At 48.1% G+C, this 23,972-nt stretch overlaps 1 protein-coding gene across 4 annotated transcripts in view; it reads right to left on the reverse strand.

Annotated features, from left to right (window-relative positions):
- Positions 1-23,972, reverse strand: part of NEDD4L (NEDD4 like E3 ubiquitin protein ligase) — a 332,508-nt gene that overhangs the window by 239,954 nt on the left and 68,582 nt on the right. The window contains exon 1 of one of the 4 annotated variants that reach the window (XM_057313372.1): positions 6,972-6,990. The exons of the other annotated variants lie outside the window; for them this stretch is intronic. The gene's annotated coding sequence lies outside the window, so the exon portion shown is untranslated. Of the gene's footprint in view, positions 1-6,971; positions 6,991-23,972 lie in introns of those variants that run through there. 4 annotated transcript variants of the gene reach the window in all.

Below are 23,972 nucleotides of genomic sequence, written 5' to 3' on the forward strand. Positions count from 1 at the left end.
AACATCACACAACGCTTTACACACACACACACACACACGTATAATTTCTCTAAGACAGTAGGAATTACTGTCCTGTCTCTCATAGCGAAACACAAAGGTGATTCATAAATCAGAATGCTTCTCTACTTGCAACCAGTTTCAAAACATCATGAATAAAATAACCAATCAGTCGGTTTTTTGGTTCCTATTCCACACCTTATTTCAAAAAGGATTTACGATGGCTAGCTGGCTCTATACAAGAGGCTCAAAATTCCTTTTATAGGGGCGCCTGGGTGGCTCCGTCATTAAGCATCTGCCTTCGGCTCAGGGCGTGAACCCGGGGTCCTGGGATCGAACCCCACATCAGGCTCCTCTGCTGGGAGCCTGCTTTTTCCTCTCCCACTCCCCCTCCTCGTGTTCCCTCTCTGTTTGTCTCTCTGTCAAATAAATAAATAAAACCTTTAAAAAAATTAAAAAAAATAAAATTCCTTTTATAAAGACTAGCAAAACTTGTACGATGGGCTGGTTGCTGGAATCATTCTCAGAGATAACTCTCGGTAAGAGGGCAAGAGGTCGCTGGTGCAAGGAGCAGCTGGAGTTAGCTCGGGCTGCTACAAAAAGCTCAACTGCACACACAAACATAGTACCACCAGCTCCGACAAGAGCTAGGGAAAAGCGGCAAACGGAACTGAGCTGTCCCATTAGAAACTTCAAGAAGCCACAGCGCCCAGTGCCATAGACCTTGGTATGCTGGAGGCATCGCACAGGACAGCAGGTGCTGGGGTGACAAGGATAACAGGATTTGTGTCACCATTCATGGCCTGAGGCCCAGGAAGCAGCCCCTCTGAATCCAACCTAATTCCTCACTCCCCTTCTGTCACCTTCTGTGGCTGAAAGCCAGCCACAGGCCACGAGGGATGTTCATTTCATACCAATATATGCAAGACAAAACCTTCATGGTCCCTGGCTTCACATTTAAAAGGAGACAAGTGGGGCGCCTGGGTGGCTCAGTCGATTAAGCCTCTGACTCTTGGTTTTGGCTCAGGCCATGAGCTCAGGTTTCTGGGACAGGCTCCAAGGCTCTGAGCTCAGCAGGGAGTCTGCTTCCCCTCTCTCCCTCTGCTCTCCCTCCCCCCCCCAACTTATTCCTCTCTCAATTTCTCTCTCAAATAAATATTTTTTAAAATAAAAAATAAAAGGAAACAAATATGCTAGATTATCAACCTTATGATGGGCAGAATCTAGGCCTCTTATAATAAGGCAGAATTTACGGCCTTAAAATGTGCAAATGTGCATTATCAGATTAACATTTCAGCTGGGCCTCATTATCCAACAGCACCGTCTTATCACACAGACCTGACCTTAGTAACTCATTAAGATAGTGGCTGAAACATTCTATTTCCTAGCTTATTGGAATTTTACCTTGTGTTCTGAATCATGAATTTTTAAAAAAATAATATTCCTAAAGACAGAAAACTTACATTGTTTTTCAGTTTCCTCATAGAAAAAAAAAAAAAGACTGAACAATTTCATCTCAGTACTCACTTTGATTTTTTTTAATTTAAAAGTATCAAAGTCAAGGAGCACATGGGTGGCTCAGTCACTTGCGTGTTTGCCTTCAGCTCAAGTCATGATCCCAGGGTCCTGGGACCAAGCCCTGTGTTGTGTCCAGGTCCCTGCTCAGCAGGGAGTCTGCTTCTCCCTCTGCCTCTCTGCCTTTCCCCTTGCTTCTGCATGCTCGCTCGCTCTCTCACACAAATAAAATCTTTAAAAAAAAAAAAACCTATCAAAGTCAAGTTTTCTAATTTTTTTCCAAACTACAAAATAATCTCCATTACTCTGCGGCTACATACAGCTTTGAAAGAGAGGTCTAAGGACGTTATACCACAATGCACTTTACAAACGTTATTTCCAACAGAATGCTTTCGGAGGAAAAAGGAAACGGGAGCGGAACGTTAAGGTATTCTTCTTTAAATAACAGCTACAGCATGCTAGACCGTGTCAGCGTGCTAGTTCTCTACAAGACCATCTGAAATACATTTTTAAATATTTACTCCCTTCACAGTAATATTCTACTGGGTGAAGTTTGATTATTTTCGAATTGTCCTAATATGGGTCTCTCCTAGGAGGGAGAAGTAGGCCCTTCCAGGGCTTGCATTCCTCTACGTACACGTGCACACACACTTCCCCGTATCAGAACCGCGTCTGAAACGTGGGCGGCCTTCCTATTTGATGAACACCCGTCTATCGTGGGTAATGTTGGGCTTAGCCGATCCCACCCTGGCAGCAGCTTCCCTGATCCAGATGGTGGTGGGGACGGATCAGGTGTTAAAGGGAGCGGTGAATATCACACCATTCTGTCCCTTGTGGTTACCACACACAACCCTGCATCTCCCTTCTCACGCCATGGTGCGCTCGCTCTGAGAGAGTTCTACTCATGAGAGCTGCACGGGGTTCCGTGGGGTCCGGGAAACACTGAGGCAGTCCTGCTCCGCCATAGGGTCATACAGAGCAAGGCCCGCCTGTGCACAGTTTTCACTGTAGGGAACTTTCCTTGGACTTATCGCCTGTTTTTAAGGCCCATGCCACATGTCCATTTTTATTTTATTTTTTAAAGATTATTTATTTGATAGAAAGAGAACGAGCAGGGTGGGGGGAGCAGAGGGAGAGGGAGAAGCAGACTCCCGGCCGAGCAGGGAGCCCGAGGCAGGGTTCGATCCCAGGATTCCGGGATCATGACCTGAGCCAAAGGCAGACGTTTAACTGACCAAGCCGCCCAGGCGCCCCATTTTTATTTTATTAAGGATTTTCTATGGAACATTTTTATTCCATTCTTTTGTCAATCAACCTCTGTTGAATGTTGGGGTTTTTTCCCTGTTATTTGAAATTAATGTTTAATTTTAATGCCCAGCACTCTGTACTTGGTTTAGACCGTTGGTGCTTGATGATGTTTACCTGCTTTTCCTTCGAATCTTCCAACATGTACTTTAGGAGACACACGTGCCAACCTCTCCCCACTCCTATTTAAATTTTCACAGCCACAGGCCCTGGGACACATTCTGTACCTTCTGCAAAGCCTCTGCTGTTCTTCAGCTCCATCTATGAAGAGCCTGTTAACATTTATGAGGGTGATTTTTTAATTATCAAATGAGCAACTGTAGGAAGACAGATACCGGTCCATCCACAGGATGATAAAGTTTCTGATATAAGCCATTCCACCCTCGGGGGCAGTGGAGCCAGCCCCCTTCCACAGCCTGGGCATGCTCATTTCGCCTCCTGCCCCCTGAAACCCTGGGGACACGGGCAGAACACCCGCCACCCTTGAAGGATGTTCCCAGAGAACATTAATACTTGTCACACAACCTGTGCATTTCCCACACTGGACGGGTGCTAGTTCCCTGCACGATTCCACATAGGACAATGTACTACTGAGAAGCCACAGGGTCAGAGGGGAGTATCTTCTTGGAGGACCAACTTTTCTGAAGTCTCGAGGAGTAGGACAGTGGTTCTCAAAGTGTGGACCCTCTCAAAGTGTGCACCGCCATCACCTGGCAACTTGGTGGAAATGCTCGAGCCCCACCCCAGACCTCCAGAATCAGACTCTCTGGGCTGAAGTCCCGTGAACGATGTTTACAGGCTCTGGGGTGGTTCGGAAGCACAAACTTTTGAGGGACAATGTCCTATTAAAACAAACAAGGAAGTACCACAGACTAAAACGGGCAATTTACACCAGTTTTGAAGAGTTCCCATTTGCAACTGGCAGCTTTGGACTCATCTGCAGGGACGAGCTCAGTCCCCTCTTCCCAGGGAAAACTCGGAGGGAAATGTGTGCAGAGAGCCAACAAAGCTTCTAAATGCTGAGGACTCCCAGATCTGCATCTCCAACCCTAACATCCTTCCTCTGGCAGCCCAGCCCTGAATCTCAAACTCTCTCTCTCTGAGCCAGCAATGCTGGCAACGGTGACTGGGGTCGTACGCCGAAAGCTGAACAGATCCTGTGTTCCTCGTTCCTCTGCTCCAAGGCCTGGCAGCACCCCAGTAACTTTTTTTTTTAAGAGTTGGGGGGAGGGGCCGAGGGGGAAGGAGAAAGAGAATCTCAAGCAGACTCCCCATTGAGCACAGAGCCTGAAATAGGGCTCGATCCCGCAACCCTGAGATCATGACCTGAGCTGAAAGCAAGAATCAGATGCTCAGCCAACTGCATCCCCCAGGTGCCCCCCAACCCCCCCACCAGTAACTCTTATCAAGAATCCCTCTGGGAGAACACATCTACCACACATTACCAAAAGTTCCTCTATGGGGCAAGAGTAGGGGAGGCTGCCACTTTGGGTATCATTTTCTATTATGTCTGAGTGGTTGTTTCACTTACCTTCATTCTTCCAAAGAGCACCTATTATACTTTCAAAATAAGACATTGAATTGTTTTTCTGAGGAAGCAGAACCACTTTATGACTCAACAGCTTCTTTTTGTGCTACCCAATATTTACCGAATCTCGCTGATTCCATCCTTCTACCACGGAATAAGTGACTCGATTTCATCAAATGTGAGTGAACAATATATTCATTCGCACCGCCCCCCAGCAGTGATCCAGCAGTGATCTCATTCTCTCCCTGGGCCCAGCCACCAACACTCGGGCATCCCGGCTGCCCCAGTCCAGGGCCCTCCCTTGCGCACGGTTCACCCTCCACTCTGCACACACAGCCTCCTCTTCGCGCTCTCATATCACTCCATTGAATTACTAACAACACCTGACCCAACGTGTCCAGTACTGCTTAAAATACCAGTGCCCTCGTCCAGGCTGCCCCTCTCCGTACGAGCATGCTCGCACGCACACACACAGTCCAGTGAGGCCAGTCCCAGTCTACAGGCTCACCCTTCACAGCTGTCCTGTCAATTACCAAGCGGTGGTGAGTTCCGTATTTTCACACTGGTTCTGGGCCTTCCTGTTTAGCAATCATTACTGAGAACCTGCTATGCACCAGAAATTCAAATCCTCAGTTACCGGGCACCTGCGTGGCTCAGTCGGTTAAGTGTCTGCGTTCAGCTCAGGTCCATGATCCCAGGGTCCTGGGACTGAGCCCCACATCAGGCTCCCTGCTCCGTGGGGAGTCTGCTTCTCCCTCTGCCTCTCTCTCTGTCTCTCATGAATAAATAAAAATCTTTTTAAAAAAATTAAGAAAAATAAATAAATAAATCCTGAATTACTACGACTCATCCCTGACCTGAAGCAAACCATGACACGGGGAACATCCAAACAGGAGGAGTAAGAGTAAGACAGCCGGGAGAAACCCCAGAGGAGAAAGACACAGGAGGAGAAAAGGTGACGGGCAAAGCAGACCCAGGGAGAGCAGTCTGCAAACAGGGACTTCCCTGGCAGGTTTCGCCTGAGTGGGCAGCAGCCCCCTCTCTGGCCGGTGGTCTGTGTGCAGAGGTGGGAACGATGATACAATCAATTTTAGGCTAGCATGTAAGCAAAGGAAGGACCCCAAAAGTCAAGTTTAGGCAGCCGAAAATGACACCCTAGGAAGTTATGAAACCTCCTGTAGAGGTTTTTTAAAAAGTGGGTTTAGATTCTAATCTCTCTGCCTGGTTGAGATGTGGCCTGAATTCCCTAAAAGTCAAAGTCCTCCTGCAACTGGAGGAGTCTGGGATTTACACTAACTTACCCAAAGCAGAGGAGGGAAGTGAGGAGAGATCGCAGTAGGCAGGGGTCATTCCAGCACACCACCCCCCGATGAACTAAGCCCCCCACCCCTCAGCACGGAGAACAGTGCCCCCACCTTGGTGCCCGCCAGCCCCCATCACCGAGCAGTGACCAGCAGGCAGAGCGAGCCTGCTCACAGAGGGACCAGTCAGTCACCTGGAATACCTGTATCCCTCTCAGAGAAAATCGTGGTCCTCTAGCCTCCCTCTTCTCCCTTATAAGCAAATACTCAAAGAAATCTAGCTATCTCAGATCTAAAATGCATTTCGTCAGGACAAATAATTGGTGCTTTTAATTTTCTCCCTTTAAGCACTAGAAACAAAGGTTTCAAACCAGTGGTTATTAGAATTTATCAACACGGAGGTCGATGGCACAGGCCAGCAGGGTAAACAGCAGGTAAATGGACATGTCAATTGCAGAATGAAAATGCACCACCCCCTTCACACGGAATGCTGTGTTATTCAGCCATTTACATTTAGTTTTTCATGAAAATCTTTAATAAGGGAACATATAAAACCTAAAAGAAAACCCACCTTTCTTCCAAAAAAATAAAATCTAACAATTCTATTCAATATTCAATACTGGGAAGAGCCTTACTCAGACAAAATGCACAGAAATCAATTCCCATCCCCAGCAAAGCTTCAATTCTCACTCAACAATTTAAGAGAAACATTCCAGGTGCCCATTTTTTCTTCCTTCAAGAAAAATTCTCAACTTCCATAGTGTTTGTACATTTTTAAATCCGCTCATTTTCTTACATTTTTCCCCCAAAGCAACATGTCCATTTAAGAAAACCAATCAGAAATAAATAAAATCTTTAAAAGGGGGGGAAGGGCGCCTGGGTGGCTCAGTCATTAAGCGTCTGCCTTCGGCTCAGAGCATGATCCCAGAGTCCTGGGATCGAGCCATGCATCGGGCTCCCTGCTCTGCTGGGAGCCTGTTTCTTCCCCTCCCACTCCCCCTGCTTGTGTTCCCTCTCTCGCTGGCTGGCTCTCTGTCAAATAAATAAATAAAATCTTAAAAACAAAAACAAAAAAAAAAGAAAAGAAAAGAAAGAAAAAGAAAACCAAACAGGCCCAGTTGGACTCATTCCTTAAAAAGTGCCCAATCCTGAGGTCTGAACAAAAATCCTTCCAGAAAGAAGTAAACTAGGTCAAGTATGTTGGAGATGAATTACCGGCTCAAGAATCCCGAGGTAACGTAACACGGCTAGGGCTGTGGAAGAATTCCCAGTTTTAAAGTGTCCCAGGAAGGCAAAGCCTCCTCCCCGACCAAGGAAAGTCTTACCAGGTGGCATTAATTCCTTCAACTCGAGACATCTCATTTAGGAGACTACAAATACACTAAACGTTACAGGTGAGGTGACACTGGAAAACCCAAGGTCATCAGCAGTTCTGAAGAGTATGCGGAAGTCACGGCTGCCCCCGAGGGTAACTTTCCACTGCCAGGTGACAGGTGTAGGGACAGCACCCTTAACTCGCCTCCCAGGAACGTGTGCCTCTGGTTTGCTCCTCTCCAGAAACCCGTGCTCTTGTCCCATCTCCCGTCACACTGAAGGTGCCCCAGGAGCTTGCCACCTGGTCACCCCAGATCCTCAGAGCCCCGCAGGGCTCTGTCTTCGGGAAACGGAAGGACGGAGCTAGCACTCGGTGCGGGTAACATCAGCGGTCAACACGCCTCCGCCTTCAGTAAACGTGGACAGGTACACCCTGTCTTAAGGAACGCTTTCAATGGTCAGCTTTTCCCTCTGCAGAAGCTTCCTCTTCTGCCACTTCCAGGTTATGCAATCACACAACCGGCTGGAGGTTTCTCAGAAAGCAATCGCACTGTCCCACCCGAGGCAAATACATTAGACTCCTTGTGTGTGCGAGGCTATTAGTAAGTATCACTTGGTAAAGGGACCCTGACGTTCTTACCAACTTCTTAGAAGCAATCAAATAATGAAATCTGAAAACACCAAAAAAAAAAAAAAAATTCACCTTTCTTCTAAGAAAAATTTAATAATCCATTGCACACTGGTCTCTTCTCACAAAAAGCATATAATTAAGTTAGTGTCCTGGGCTGGACTTCATGGCAACCTCTACCTCTCTCCCCAAATTCGTATGTCAAAGCCCCAACTCCCCGTACCTCAGAATGTGACTGTATTTCGAGAGCGGGCCCTTGAAGAGGTGATTAAGTTAAAAGGAGGTCGTGCGTGTGGCCCGAACCCCACCTGCCCAGTATCCTTAGGAGAGGCCATGTGGACACACAGAGGGAAGACCATATGCGGAGGAGCACACAGACATCTACGGGCCAAGGAGAGAGGCCTCAAAGAATCAATCCCGCTGGCACCTTGATTGTGAGCTTCTAGAAATAAATTTCTGCTATTTAAGCCCCCTAGTGAGCCGTATTTTGTTCTGGCAGCCCAAGCAGACTAATAGAGCTGGGAAGAGAAAACAGGACTCAAGTGACCAATTGGTTAAGCAAGACAACAAGCGTAATCAGTCAAAACGGTCTTCAGACAGGTGACTCCAGGGGGACAAGGGGACAGCTCCTTAGTTCCTGTGTCCTTCCCCAGCGGCCCACACCTTGACAGATGAGCCGCACTGTCAGCCTGGCCCCTTCTGCAGGGAACAGTGGAGGTCGCCGAGGTCAGGAGCAGAGCCCGCAGGTGAGCTGGGCCCAGCAGGAGGGAGAAGATTTGCTCGCAGAGAAGACAAGGGGTAAGAGAGAGGCCACATGTGCGAAGAGGACATGCAAACCTCAAATGAGAGAAGAACAGCAAAAACCTGGACAATGGGCAGGAGGAATCAAGCTCCACATTATGTAATTAGCAAATGCATATTTGAAAGACTGGCCTATCTACCTCATCGCTGTATTCAAATTACAATGTGACTTAATACCTCTTAATTCAAGAAAAATTAATGATTTTAACAATGCTGTTTAGGCAAAAAATGAGCGTTCGGGTGGGTGTATTGATAATCACAGACAGGAGCATGGAAGCTTAGGGAAAGAGACCTAACTGGTCCAAGACCACGAGGCGTGAGAGGCAGAGGCTAGGAGGAACTCAGATCCTTGTACAATACTGCCTCTGAACTGGGGGCGACTCTGCCGTAAGAGGGGAACTGGGGCAATGTGTGGAGGCCTTTCTGACTGCCGTGGGGAGGTGCTATGCTGGTATCTCCTGGATATCTACTCAGAAGTGGGGGGCCCAAGCTGCTGCAGCAACACACACTCCCCCTCACCAAACCCACTGGGACCTCCTTCTTCTTCACCCTTCCCCAAAGTGCTCCCACCCTTCTGTCACACCTGAAGCTTGGCTCTGCACAGAATACAGGCCTGCGGAAGGCAAGGGTTCTCCCAACACCTTCCAGGGCCAGGGCTGACCGCCATGCCTCCAAACCCCTGCTCCTCCACTGGTCCGTAAGAGTCCCTCGTGCCATATTATCCACAGGCCACCTGGCCCATCACTCAACGCCCTTGTATTCTATCTGCTCTTCAAAGGTGACACTGAAACCTGGGTCACCATCTTCCTCTCTGGCCTAAATGACGTCAGGGCCCACGCCCGTGGGACACCCTCAGGTCCTAAATGGCCCCTGAACCCCAATCGTCTGCGCCCACATTCCACCTCAACCACCCACAGCCACGCTGGCCTTCGCTCCCACTCAGAATCACTCTGCCTCTGCAACTGTGATCCCAGCACCACCACCCCAACTCTCAGGTGTCCCTAGTTCCCTTTTCTGACGGTCAACAGACCAACCCACACAACAGGAGCTGAAGTTAGCTCAAAAGTTAAGGTTAACAACTCCAAAAATCTGGCACAGAGGGAACATTTTCCCACAGGGTCTCTTGTAGTCCTCACAATGATGGTGAGATGCGCGCTGCTCCTACCATCCCCACCTCCCAGGGTGAACAACGAAGGGGAGAGATTTTGAGAAAACTGCTCTTGGTGACTGAGCCGGTGAGCAGTCCAGGCCCCAGGAGCTTGGACACAAAGCACAACTGCTCCCACCTGAGTCTATGAAAAATGCTTTCAAAATCCCTAATAATCAAAGAGACGCCAATAAAAAACAAGAGTATAGGTTCTCAGCTCAGCAAACTAAGAGCAAGAAAGAGCGACAATGCCCAAGCTGGTGAAAATGTCGGCGGGATAGGTACTCTGTTGGAAGGAAGACTGAAAATTGATAGGATATTTCTAGAAAGCAATTTGGCAAAACATATGAAAGCCTTAAGTAGCAAAGAGTTTGATGCAAACAGTCCATTTGTAAAACTCCACCTGACAGAACCACCCAGACTGAGTGGGCAAAGATGTATTTACAAGACTATTCAGCAAGGGGAAAAACCAAACAGTTCACCAGACATCATCTAATGCGGCTGGTTAAACCCATCAGACTAATAATTATCATTACTATTGTTAGCATTGTTATGTCAGCCGGGGTAAGCTGCTAATGCTTTGACATAATTTTATTTAATCCTCACAACTTGGTGGACTTAACAAATAAGGAAAGTGTTGCCTAAGTCGTCACATAAACTGGTCGGTCATGCCCTTAATGAGTAGTTCAGCTGGAATCCGACTCTAGAATCAGCACCACAGAGAAAGATGGAAGTTCTCTGTTGATACCGGAAAATGCCCTTAATGTATAATTCACAGAGAAAACAGAAGTGACATTAGAACAGAGCAGAAGTTGATTCCAGATTTAATTCTTTCAAATGGCACACAGTGCTGGCTACTTATGGTCTGCTCCACTCCAAAGCCACCCTCCCTTCCCTGCTCTGTGACACCTGGCTGAGGACCCCACAAACTGCACTCCCCAACTCTCTTTCCAGCCGGCTCCCTGGCAGGGCCCAGAGGAGGCTGTGTCCCTCTATCTGTCCTCCTGTCTCCCCACTGTCAGTGTCACCTGCCATGAGCAGCGACTCCAGCTCCATCCAGCATCGTCCTCGAGCCCCACACCCCCAGAGGCTGCACCTAGCCGGAGGGCACCCCCCTTCCCAGGGGCTCAAGCACCCTCCCTGCTGGGCCTTCTCAAGGCGCTGTGGTTCAGGTCTCCCCAGCTCTTTCCGCATTCTTGCAGCGGGCGGGTGGCGGGGGGAGCACCTGTTTCCTGCAGATACCATCTCTGGGGTGTCTCAGATAACCAGGGTGACCTCCTTTTCTTTCAGCCTCCACACCTGTGCGAGCAGGTCTCAGGGGCCAGGGCCCTTCTGGCGCACACATCATCTCGCTGGGGGCGACTGTCCAGCTCCTACCTCGGACCAGGGGCACCTCCAGGGGCCTGGAACACAGACCGTCGCAGGCCCCACTCTGCTCTCAGGGTGTGTCTCACAAGCAGGTCTGCCTACCTGGGGTTCACATATGCTGAAAGAGTACTCGCCCATACTTCAGTCTACTGAGATGCTGGGTCATTTTCCTCTCTCCTTTTTCTGTGGGTTCCCCACCCCCAGTATCTTTTAAAATCAGAAAATTCAATAAATAATTTTAAGATAAAGTAATAAAACTACCTTCCTCTGTGAACTCCATAATGTTCCAACGAGATCGGTAAGGTGGCCTTTAAGACTAGCCTGGAAAATAAAAGAGATCCCCCTCTCTGTATATTACCATGGTCCTGAAACCGTATTTGGGACAGACTATTTTCTGTTCTCGCCAGAGAGAACGGAACCAGGAGAGATCCCAGATGGCATCACTACAACAACAAATATTAACCGAAGCACCTGCTCTAAGAGGTGGAAAGCTAGGACTTCGCACCCACAGTATTTTAGATACTCAAGACCATGGAGGAAAGGCCTACCCGTTTTATGTATTAATTAACTGTCTTTTTTCCCAGGTGTGAGACAACAGCGCCTCATGGTGCTAGAGCAGTGCCCGCAGAATCCGGAAGCTGGTCCTCCATCCCGCCCTTCTCCCCTCCCCGGACAGCTGTGGAAATCCAGGCTTGCCGGCACAGAGTCCACCACGTGACTGCCTTCTAAGGCCTACCCCCGCCCCAGCAGGAAGGCTCAGCTACCTCCCATTGCCTTCGTGGACCATCCACCGTCTCCCTGCAGACCTGGATGAGGCACACAGGCCAGGCACAGTTCCCTAGAGTTCCTGGAACAGAGATCGCCTGCAGTATGCTCTCCTGTTAGCTTACTTCCGATCCCGGAACCGCCCCGTGGCACGACCATGACTGGCGTTAAGGTCCTAAGCCTTCCAGAGCCTGCCCGTCATCAGGGCAGATAAGGAGGAAGTACGGAAGAGAACCAAACTGCCTTTTTGAGAATACTTACAAGAATTACTGAAACGTCCAGCTCAGGAGTTCCCATCAATGATGTATCCCAAACCCTTTTCACAAGACGAGGCAGCTACTCAACAAGGTTGAGTCAAGTGTTACATGTCAACAGCGGAGAGGTATTTTTCAGCTCTGTAACCCCGGGCACAGTATTAAGCCTCAGTTTCCCTACCAGCAAGCAGTGATATAATCCTGTACCTGGAAACGTTGAGATGACACTTCCGAAGTCCAGCTGGGACAGTCAGCAACTATCAAGCGAGAGGGTATCAGTACAAGTCATTTCCAAGTCGGAACTGGGAGCCAGGCCTCCTGACCTCTAACCAGGAACGCGCCCACGGGTGCATTCTGCCTCTATTCCATCAACAGGGTGGTTTTCATTCTGATCCAACCATGCAGTCTGGTCTCCCCTCTCCCAACCTCCATTTCTACAGACTCTGCCTGCGTCCAAATACTGGCGGCTTGACAATCAAACACCCAAGATAAAGGTTCCTCTTAAATAGAGTTAGAACTGTTAGAAAAAATAATGAAAGGCAAGGTTTGTCATTTTCAAGCTCCTTCTGTTGTTGCACAAAAGATGTAAAATTAAATCCTCATTTCAAGACTCTTCATTATCTGGGCCTCAGCGTTCCTTAAATATCTGGCATTAAAATGCTAAGTGGAAAGATCTTTTCCTGAACACAGAGACTTAGTGAAGCCAGTAATGAGAAATATATCAAATGCAGTTGTTTCTACAAAACGGAGGAGAGTTCAAGGTAAGATTCCCAAAACTCCTTTTATACAGCTGGAGCTTCAAATTCTGCCACTCAGAAACCATCGGGGCTCTACAGCACGTGTGAGCCCAGCTGCCAGGCTAGAGCAGGTCTGAGGAATCCGTCAGCATCAGCTCCGATACGCCCCAGTTGGAAGACACAGAATATTCCTTTTGAGAACTAAAGGAAATTGAAGGCATGAAGTCAGAATCAGAATTTTAAAGTGGGTGATTCCAATCCAATTGGAAATTTTGCAGGGGTGGGGTGCCTGGGTGGCTCGGTCGGTTAAGTGGCTGCCTTCAGCTCGGGTCCTAGGATTGAATCCCGCATCCTTCTCTTTGCTCTGCGGGGAGCCTGCTTCTCCCTCTCCCTGCTGCTCCCACTGCTTGTGCTCTGACAAATAAATAAGTATTTTTTTAAAGGAAGAAACTTTGTAGGGGGCCAGAGAGATAAAGCTGGGCCTGCCTACGCGGATCTGGAATTTGCCATGACCAGAACCTCATGCTTGTCTTCACAGAATGGTGCAGCACTGTTTCCATAGTCCTGTGAGTTTCACCAGACAGCGGCTGGGAATGTGAGCACCGAGCCAGGCTCCAACCACAGGCCGGGGGCTCCAGCATTCAATTTAGAAATTTAGGGAAATTTTCAAATACCCCTACTAGGTACATTCAATCCAAAGGATATAAACGCACACAAACATATGTACTCATAACGCTAGTCCTGACACACAGTATACTCGCCTAGAGGGAAAAGAAGAACTTCATATGAATTATTATTTGTACAGGAAATCGGGACCTGCTTTCACACCTGCGAGTAGGAACGACGAGACTGGCGTAAGCCATCATCAGATGAAGTGACCTAGCACTTCAATGTTCAAAATAAGGGCAATCTGTAGCTGGATGTACAAAGAAAGGAGCAATATGTGGTCTCATTTCCAACCCCACCCCTGATGGATGAGAGGAATTTTATTTTATGCTGCAACTCAAGATGATTTATTTCACCACAGCCCCCAACAAACCCTCCTTGCCTCTCTGTGATAATACTGAGTAAGAGCTCATATTTTCTCTAACCTGAATAATTTATACTGTTTTCTCCCATAGCCTCACGGTTGGGAGACAATCAAAGCCGCTTTTAAAATTCACCACCATGAGTCCTGCAAGATGGGGACCCGGATCACGAGCAGGGAGGCGAGAAACCCCTGACCGGCTGATGAGCACGGACCTAGGCATTAGCACCTGTGCCAAGACCACCTTCCCAACCATCCCCTCGGCAAAGTGTTCGTGTCCTCCTCCCAAGCAGGAGGAAACAGAGGCCTCGAAGAGAGAAACAACAAGCCTGAGGAATTCATGGTGGGGAAGCTGGGCCTCGACCTGAGGTCTGTCTGCCCGCAAAACCCACGCTCCTCCCCCACGGCGCTGCCATGAATCGGGATCACCAATGTGATACTTGGTCTCTAGCAAGACGGGGTCTTGAATGCTTCCCCCAAGGCCTTCGATAGTCTCAAAAAAGCAAGCAGTGACTCAGAGCAAAGGCAATTTTCACCTGTGTTATCGCCCGCGGAGACCTGCAGAGGGGGAGGGTAGCACAATGGGGCCATTCAAGAGCAGAACGTGGCTGCAAAGGGGGGACTGGATGAATTACACAAGGGAGGCACTCCTCCTCCTCCAGAAACACACTGAAAATACACCACTAAAAATGGAAAGGAATCCTTCGCTCAGAAGTGGACAAAAGAATCCACTGATGACTACACAAAGGAACCAACCTGACTGGAATTTTCACAGCATGCAGCACCAAGCTGCATTTTTGTAATAGGACGAGGGGACAGGCTGTGTATTTCCCAGTGCTGGCGGCCTTCTGCAGGGCAAACAGGGAGCTTTTTATGAGCCTTGGGAATTAGGATTTTCATCAAGTAAAAAAAAAAAAAAAAATCCACTGCCTGAAACTTGAGCAGTCCTTGGTCTTTGCAACTGAATCTCCCTGTTACACATTTGCCAGGAAGCCCTCCGGGGCCAGGTGTACAGACCTTAGAGCTGAGTCCACCTTCTAGATGCACCCATCTGTCCCTCACCTGGATGACCTGCCCAGCTCCTCGCGTGTGTCCCTGCCTCTGCTCTTGCCCTCCTCCAGGAAGAGGAAGACAAAACAAGCACAAGGGAACCAAAATATAAATCTGCAATCCACATCCCACGGAAAACTCCATCTTCAGGGACCCTAACAGGTCTACAAAGCCCTGAGCGCACCTGTGTAACTCACCAGCCTCACCCCATTTTCCACCCCATGCTCTCCCCTCTGCTGGAGTTAGCTCCTTAGACACAGCTGTCTACTCAGCTACACCTATGAGGCTCTACCAGAATGTACAGTGGCTTTGTTATCAAGCAACTTAGACAACAGATGTCTTTAACCTGTCCCTAACTATCACCAGATGTAGGGGCTTTTCCTTCCTTTCTTTATTGGGGGGGGGGGGTAATTTGATTTTTTACAACAAATATGCATTACTTTAAATATATTTTGTTATAAAAGAGGATGTATTAAAATGATAAAAATGGGGGTGCCTGGGTAGCGCAGTCGTTAGGCGTCTGCCTTTGGCTCAGGGCGTGATCCCGGCGTTCCGGGATAGAGTTCCACATCGGGCTCCTCCACTGGGAGCCTGCTTCTTCCTCTCCCTCTCCCCTGCTTGTGTTCCCTTTCTCGCTGGCTGTCTATCTCTGTCAAATAAATAAATAAAAAATATTTTTTAAAAAATGATAAAAATGGATTATCCTCTAAGTAGATCAGTCCCAGTTTCTCCACGTCATCAAACAAAGTTTCAGTTAAGGATTATGTCCCTTGAATAACTGAGCGCTAACAAATGTAATTGAGGGTCTCCTGTTCAGTGCGGGAGACACAAGAAGGAATCCTATTATCTGCTCCAAATTACCCTCTCCTCCCAGCTCGCCCCTAGGAAATGTGCAGCTCGTGCCTTTCAAGCAGAGTAATAAGGAATTTCATTTGCATGGTTAAATGACCGATATATTAAGTGAAAGTCAGGCAGTATGAGCATCTCAGCTCTAAGGGCTACATTGGCGATCTGAGGGCAGAGTCCGAGGACACAGGAGAAGGTCCAGGGAACAAGCCGAGCCCGGCTACAGTGACCCGTGGCTCCTGCGAAAAGAGACCGGGAGGTCCTCATGAGACTCTGGCACCCTGCAGTGTCAGCCCTATGCTGCCCAATCCTGTCCCTTAGCCGAGGCGCGAGAAGGCAGGGGATGGAGAGGCTTATGTCCCATATTTAGTAATTTATCAAAAAAAGTAAAGGGGCTTAATTCTCAAGCCAGGGAAGTATCAAAACCCCCGATGTGCACCCATGCATGTGCGAACCCTCAGCCTAGAGCGCCTCTTCACACCTCCCCCCACCACAGCACGCACCCAGGCAGCCCGCCCCACCCTCAGTCAACACAGTGAGGGCAGCACTGGTGGTGGTGACACCATTTATTTCCTCTGTGACCCCTAACTCTGTCACTTGTTCTTTCTGAAGAGTTTCAGGGAGATGAGAGAGGAGGGGTAAAGGAAACATGGAGGAGGGGGGAGGAAATGGGGGGGGCGGTGAGTGCAGAGGGGAGGGGCGAACCTGGGGGAGGAGAGGGGAGGTGAGGAAAGGGGGGAGGGGAAGGGAGAAGGGGAAAGGGGGCAGGGGGACTCACCGTAACAATGCTACAGCTTTGCTGTAAGTGGTCATCTAGCTCTGTGGTTTCTTCAACACACAGTCCTACAACTCATGGTTATGAAATCAATTTAGTGTATCCTATTTAATGAAACAAACAGAACAGAGTAAAAGCAGCACAAAACCAGAAAGTGTCAGAAGCCAAAGAAGAGAAAGGAGCCACCCCACAGAGGCCCCAAGGTCAGAGAGAAGCCCAGGAGATTCTGGCAATGGGCTCCCGTCCAGATCAGACCAGGGCAGCGGGTCTGGGAAGGACATCACCAGCACAGAGCACCTACTGGGCCTGAGACTTGAAGGAACACTTGGGGGATCCTGAAGCAAACAAAATACCGGACAGGACAGGAAAAAGCACAGCTGTGCAGGGATGGCGTCACAATCCACTCCTCAGGTCACAGTCCAGACAGAGTCACCACAATGTAAGCATGGAAAACCCACCTGGCCGACATGGTGTGGAAGGAGGGAGGACCAGGGCTGTGTGGGTGAGAGAGGGCAAAGCCCTCCCGTCCAAAGCAGGAATCCAGTTTGAAAATTCAAGTAGCAGCAACCAAATCTCGTTGAGGTTTGGAGACACAAGCTAAAAGAAGAGACCAAAGTGGCTGCCTCTCAGGAGTGGGAAACGGATACACATTTTGGGGCTCTCCCTCATTTCCTCCATGTTATTACCCCTGTCAACTGCATGCCTCTCTTCCTGGCTCTCGAGGCTTTCCCAGAGAAAGGACCACATCCCCGCTGGTGTCTACCCTCCCCTTCCTCCTCCATTCAGGCTTCCCACGGAGCCCTAGGAACCTTCTGTTCTCACAAGGGTTTCCCTGCTTCACGACAAACAGAACTCATTTCTCTGGTCTCTGCAGCGGGTTGAGCTTCGGGAGACAGAGTCTGGTGATCCAGTTTCCTGTGTTAACGAGTGAAGCCAGTGAGTAACATGGCCCATAAATGACCCCGGTGCATCTCTAGCACCAGGACAGCCCAGGGCATACCCTGTACCCTTGAGGGAACCGAGCACCCATCAAGGCATAGCTCTCAAAAGAGTCGAGGTTTTCTCTGCTTTTTGAAAGCCACTGAATACTGCTTAATCACACTTAAAATAACTGTTTTTGGCCAGATCCGACACCTTATTACCCTTGAATTCAATGGAAATATACAGAAAGCTCTTGACTTAACAATGGTTCGACGGCAGATGTTAAGTCTAGGATGGAGCAAAAGCCACTTGCATTCAGGAGAAACAGTACTTGGCAGTTTGAGTGCGGATCTTGCCCAGGGCCAGTGACATGCGGTGGGACCCTCTCCCGTGACGCTGGGCGGGCGGCAGCGACCTGGGTCCCCAACAGCCAGCGAGCATGAGGGTCAACAACGGACCCACCGCCCGCCATCTGCGCCCACACGCGCTCTGTCCATCCCTCTGTGCGGGAATCAGCGCGGCGCAGGAGACATCGGCTCCTGACTGTCAACCAGGCTCTGCAAGCGAGGATTTTGCCCAAAGGCGGGCTCAGAGGTGTTCGGGGCACGGGTAAGGGAGGCCCGGCCAAGCTCTGATGGTCCGTAGCTAGTGTAGTCAGTGTATATCTGACATGGTATCTTGAACTCGGGGTGGCTTTATCAGGATGTAACCCCCTTATAAGTGGAGGAAGGCTGTAGTTACAACAGCAGGTTACCAAATGTTTAAGGACACAGGAGAAACTCTTCAGAATTTTTAAATCTAATCCATTCCTTAATTTTATTTTTCTCTCTGTGAATTAAGAAAATCAGTGGGGCGCCTGAGTGGAGCAGTCGGTTGAGCCTCTGATTCTTGGTTTTGGCTCAGGTCATGATCTCAGGGTCGTGAGATCAAGCCCCATGTGGGGCTCTGCATACAGTGGGGAGTCTGCTTAAGATCCCTCCCTTTGTCCCCCCGCTCAGGCGCTCCCTGTCACTCTCTCTCTCCCTCAAATAAATAAATCTTTTTTTCAAAAAAGATTTATTTATTTGACAGAAATAGCGAGAGAGCGAGCGAGCACAAGCTGGGGGAGCAGCAGGCAGAGGGAGAGGGAGAAGCAGACTCCCCTCTGAGCAAGGAGCCCGACATGGGGCTCGATCCCAGGACCCTGGGATCATGACCTGAGCCGAAGGCAGATGCTTCACCAACCAAGCCACCTAGTGTCCCTCAAATAAATAAATAAATATTAAAAAGAAAAAAAAAAAGAAAGAAAATCAGGCTACGATCCCATTTTAGTGGCAAACCTGTCAGCCAGTGCACACAGCACTGGGGGATAACAGGTTCAGTTTTGAGGAGTCAAGGAAACAAAAATGTGCCCAAAGGAAACTACTAGAATAGAGCTGAGCTGGAACAGCCTCTCCTCACACCCTCAACATCTCAATGGCTGATTTCCTCAGCTTCTCTGGTTCCTCCCTTGCTCCTTCACTGTAGAGCGACCTTATGAGAAGTTTCCTTAGTCCCGCTTATCCCATAAACCTTTCCCTTGCTACTCTGGACCCTCCTCAAGTCCCCCTTTGCGAAGGCTCCCACCCATTCATTCTCCTCCAGTTTCCCGCTAGCAAACAAAAATCGCTTCAAGACAGAGAACCGGACTTGAACCAGAGTTCTCCAGCCTCGCCCCACACCCAGCTGCAACTCTGGGGAGAGAGGCCACTTGGCAAACAGACAAGCGTCAGTGCCAGTCCCCAAACAAGCAGACCGTGTGTCATTATAACCACTCTGCCAGCAGCTTACTCAGGCAGACTCATCTCAACGCTGGGGCAGGACTCGGGAAAGTTCTTCCTGGAAACCCCACTTTCTCTGTTCATGTAGAACAATCACCCCTTTTCTTGCCAAGGGATTAAATGGCGGAGACTGCTTCCCACAGAGAGCCAAAATTGGTATGAACCGCCACAATAGCAAGACAGGAGACATCCTCAGCATGTGAGCTGTGCTCTCCTTTATTTACTTGCTTTACCTCTAAGACACAAAAAGCTTCCAACTGAGTCCGCATTTGTAAGCTCCCTTTGATTCCCTAGTGGACACGGGGAGTACTGGGTCTGCCAGTCCAACTACCTTGTGCTCAGCCATGGTGGGGGAGCCAGGGGAGGCAGAGCCAGTGTTTAGCTCCTGGCCAACCTCAGGAGGGCTACTGACATCAATGAGCAAAACGAAAACCCAGTGTCTTCTCCAGGAAACGGGTGAGGACTGTCTGAATAGCTGGGCTCTCCCTACACGAGACCTGCTTCCATTATTCCCCTACCCTGTCTGGCTTCCCTCATTGTAAGACCCAAAGACAAACAAAACCACCCCACAAATCAAGGGGGGGGGGGGAGGAACACTGCAAGTCCACGCACCAGGAATACCAATGAAGAAAACTTTGTAAATGCAAGAAAAGCCAAGAACCAGTGGGGAATTTACTAGAAAGAGGTCGGCTGCAGCCAAGTATGCCAAAGGTTAGTTTTTGCAGAATGCCTCAGATCACAACTTGGAATTTCACACTCTGCACTGACAGAACTTCTAGAAAGAAAGTGATTTTTTTATCTGTCAGTTCAAGATCAGGTGGCCTCCACCTCAAAGTTCATAGATAATCAGAAGGGCAAACCAAGAAAGAAGGCTCTGCAAACACTTCCCATCCATGCCTCTCAGAAGAGGCACAAGCACTGGCGTTCACAACAAACCACAGTTTAGAAAGCACATTCCCTGAGTGTGAGAGTCATGAAGCTACAGCAGGAGGCCAAAGTCACCGCAGGTCTCAAGAAGCTGGGCTAATCTGCCACATCGCGAGCCCCTCCCTTCCCGTCTGGAAGGCTCAACATTCACCTCTCCTTCATTCACTCATACTCATCACGCGGCGCTGGAGGGCTTACTAGGGGCAGGCATCACAGCAGGAGGCCACTGCCTTCAGGGAGCTGGAAATACATAAGCAGGCAGTTCCTGTAAAACGGGAACCCCCTGATTCAAGGATACAAAGGGCACAGTCCTGTCACAGCAACCCTAGGTCAGAATGGAAAGAAAACATAATTCTGAAATTTCACTTAGGACATGGAATTGCTTTGATGGATTTGGGTGACACATGACAGCAAAAAGTAAGAATGTGAAGTTCCATTCTCTACACCTCACAATCTCATCCCCCAAAATGGGGGGGGGGGGGGGGACAGGAGCTCGTACTCTGCTCGTAAAGCACTCAAAACACAGGACAGCAGAGTGAGCGCTTACTATGCTAGCATTTTCATCATCATGAAACGTACACAAGGTAGTCCATGTGCATGGAAGGGAAAAGATGTTTGCTTCATTGTATTAGAAGATTACGAAAAAATCAACTTGCAGTTTTAACTCATTTAAATACATGTGTGTGTACACACACACACACACACACACACACACACACACACACACGGTTAATGCTAAGAGTCTGTGATCTAAAGTAAAAAAAGATGTGAATTCAAGTCCTGACCCAGCCACTTCATCTGACACATCAGCCGTAAACAAGCTTCTTTATCATCCTCTGGGCTCCAACCCCATCTACAAAAGGGAAGTGACATCTACCTCCCAGGGGCAAGATTCAATGTGGGGCTTGAGAAAACCTTTGTAAACCCTGGAGCTGTGCAAACATTAGAGAAGTGAAAATAACCGGCATAGAAACTTCAGGAGCTCATTCTCCTAATTATACCTTTCCTCAAGGGATGTTAAATAAACAGTATCATTTAAGCATATAAACCCATAAGAATTCCATTTGGGTCAAAACCATGGATTTCCCAAATAAATCAGGAAAGACACCCAACTCTCAGCTGTTACTCATGTTCCATTCATTCATTCAACAAATGTTTACTGAGGACCACATACCAGACATTTAGAATAAGAGAGCCTCATAGCACCAGGAATAACTAAAATCCACAAAGAGGCCCCTCCATCTGGGTTTGGAATGCACACTATGGTTTTTAAAGCCAGTGTTAACTCCTGAATAAGAGTTAACTAACATTTGTTATTTGAGTTTAATGGTTTCCTAACGCATCTCTTAAGGTTCACAGTCCTCTAGCTACCACATCTGTTAAAATCACTTTTCACAGATTGCCTTTTGACATTTGTCACAATAGTTTTTTGAGTTCAAATCACAGATACTCTTATCACCTTCAAGAAACAAATCAAATCAGAACAAAACACCAGAATAATACTGACTGCTCAGTTCAAAGTCTTCAACAGCTCAGAAAGGCACCTGCCATTTGCCAAGCACCATGTACTCACGAACTCATAAATTCCATAACGCCAAGTCATGCCATCATGCCATTTTACGGATGAGGAAACTGGAGACTATGATAGATTATTTACCAAGAGCACTCTGGAGCAGAGTAACCTTGCCACTGCCCTGACAGTAGAGAGTTCAAAAGTAATGACCCTAAATTACTGAAGTACCCTTTGTTATGCTATAACCCAAAAGGAAAATGTTCACTCGATCACAGTATATTACATATTAAATTCATATCTGCAAATAATCATTTAAATGAACCATCCCTTCTATCCACCCTAGGTGGCCACCCCACGGTTAAGTCATCCTGTGGAAGTCCCATAGGTTTTCCTTTCCTAATCCCCTTTCCAGTGAGTGGCAAAACAAAACAAGAACAAAAGACCCACAGGAACAAAACCTTTTTAAAGTGGTAAGAGCCTATATGGCAGGATAAGGCTGAAAGGCTTTTAAAATAACTAGTAGGAGAGAACAGAACTTAGGGACATGGCCAACCAGCCAGGGATCTTCTGTTTCTCACCTTAACCTGGTGCTTTTAGAGTTACGTAGTCTTAATCCTCTGCTCCAGCAATGAGGGGAGGGGGTGGGGGGAGGAGAGAAAGGATGCAGGGCTAACAGAGGTTCTGCAGGCAGAGAGAAGGAAGAAGACCTGTCTTAGAACAGAAAGTGCATGTTTTCTCCCATCTTTTCAGAACAAATTTACATTAGAACATGTCTCAAACGGTATCATCAAATTTGTTAAGAAACACGGTCAAAATTCTACATTGTTCTTCCCACAACTTTACAAGGACACATCAACAGAGGAGTCCAGGAAGCCTCTGTTAAAAAACAAACAAACACAAAACAAAAATTCAAAGAACACGGCTTGGTGAAAAGCATCGGGCCATGAGCTCTACCATCAGCACTTCTGCTAGCCAGCAAGCAAACCAGGATGCACAAAAGGAATCCGGACTGCGGGGGTGACAAGCTCCATCTGGGGGTTTGTCTGTGACAAATCTTCCTGGAGTTACATGAAGCGGAGGCACACACGCGTGCGTACATACAGTTTAATGTAATCACTTGTGGATGACCCTCTCTCACCGGGAACATTACTTTAAAACTGTAACACTTAATGGGCCAAAAAGAAAAGTGGAAACTAAGATGGGTGCTTCATTGAAATGGAGAAGCTTCCAGAATGGAGAAGATGACCAATCGAAATGATGAGCCAGACGAACTATGAGTTTCCACTCTTTTATCTGATCCCAGGACATGATGCACACAGCTATGCTCGCATTCTAGGCCAGTACGCGTACTGGAGCCCAAAGTAGATGACTTACGGTGTTCACCACCGTAAGTTCTCCTGAGTCAACGGTTCTGTTCTCCTCCTAGTGTTGATAACTGAGAACAAGGCAAGGCTGCTCACAGCCTCCTCTGTTAAGACTTTTGTGGAAAGAAACAAAAGCAACTGGCCAGACAACTTTCTGAGGACCTTCTCTATCAGAGATCTGGGCTGAATCAACCACACGTCTGCATATTCAATAGAGCAAGAAAGCACATGCTATTTTTTTTCAACTCTCCCATGTGTAATCTGGATTTTGTGCTACTGTAAAAACAAATGCTAGAAAATCTAACCCCCCTGCAAAACCTCCTCTCTTGATAAGAGAAATCTTATACATGCATGACGGGCACTTCATAGCTCGGAACTAACCGCCCCATCGTGGGTATGTGTGCACAGCAGACCCAGTTACTGTAGGTAGGAAATCATTAACGGAGTACAGTGAGATCACTCTCCGGAATCCAAAGGCCAAAATCAACCAGGAAAAACAAAAGCATCACTGCCCTCAACATCCAACAGAGACTGCATTCTACGCTCCAGGCGTTTCAATGTGCTATTCAGCCACAGTGCTTGTGAAGCAGGAAAAGTTTTGAATCTGTGGAATCCCAGCATTATATAATGCTAACACCAAGTGCCATCTAGTCATACCTGCCTCCAAACCTAGAAGGGCAAGGCAAAGCCAGGTCTCCTGCACTGGTCATGCATGGGTCAGGGTAGGAATCTCAGAGAACAAGATAAGGGTACCCAATGGAAGAAGGAAACAGAACATGCTTTAGGTTGCATTTTATTGTTTATATTATGGAATTTACATTTTTGGACTTGAAACTTCCAGTTGCCTAGATGCTTGAATCATATACTCAGAGGTAGCTGGACAGAAATATTCCCACCCGCCCCCAATAGAATCGTTGCAGAGATTGGGCTCTTTCACCTATTAAGTTTCCTAGAATAACCACAACCAGGGATGCTGAGATGACTAAATGAATCATAACGGAAAATGTATATCTTAAAGCTTCATGCAGCCAAATTACTGTATTTAAAACTGCAACAGTATTGCCCAGAACTTTCTATGACGTCTGCAATG

This window comes from Ursus arctos, unplaced genomic scaffold (genome assembly GCF_023065955.2).
Source record: "Ursus arctos isolate Adak ecotype North America unplaced genomic scaffold, UrsArc2.0 scaffold_17, whole genome shotgun sequence".
Taxonomy (NCBI): Eukaryota; Metazoa; Chordata; class Mammalia; order Carnivora; family Ursidae; genus Ursus; species Ursus arctos.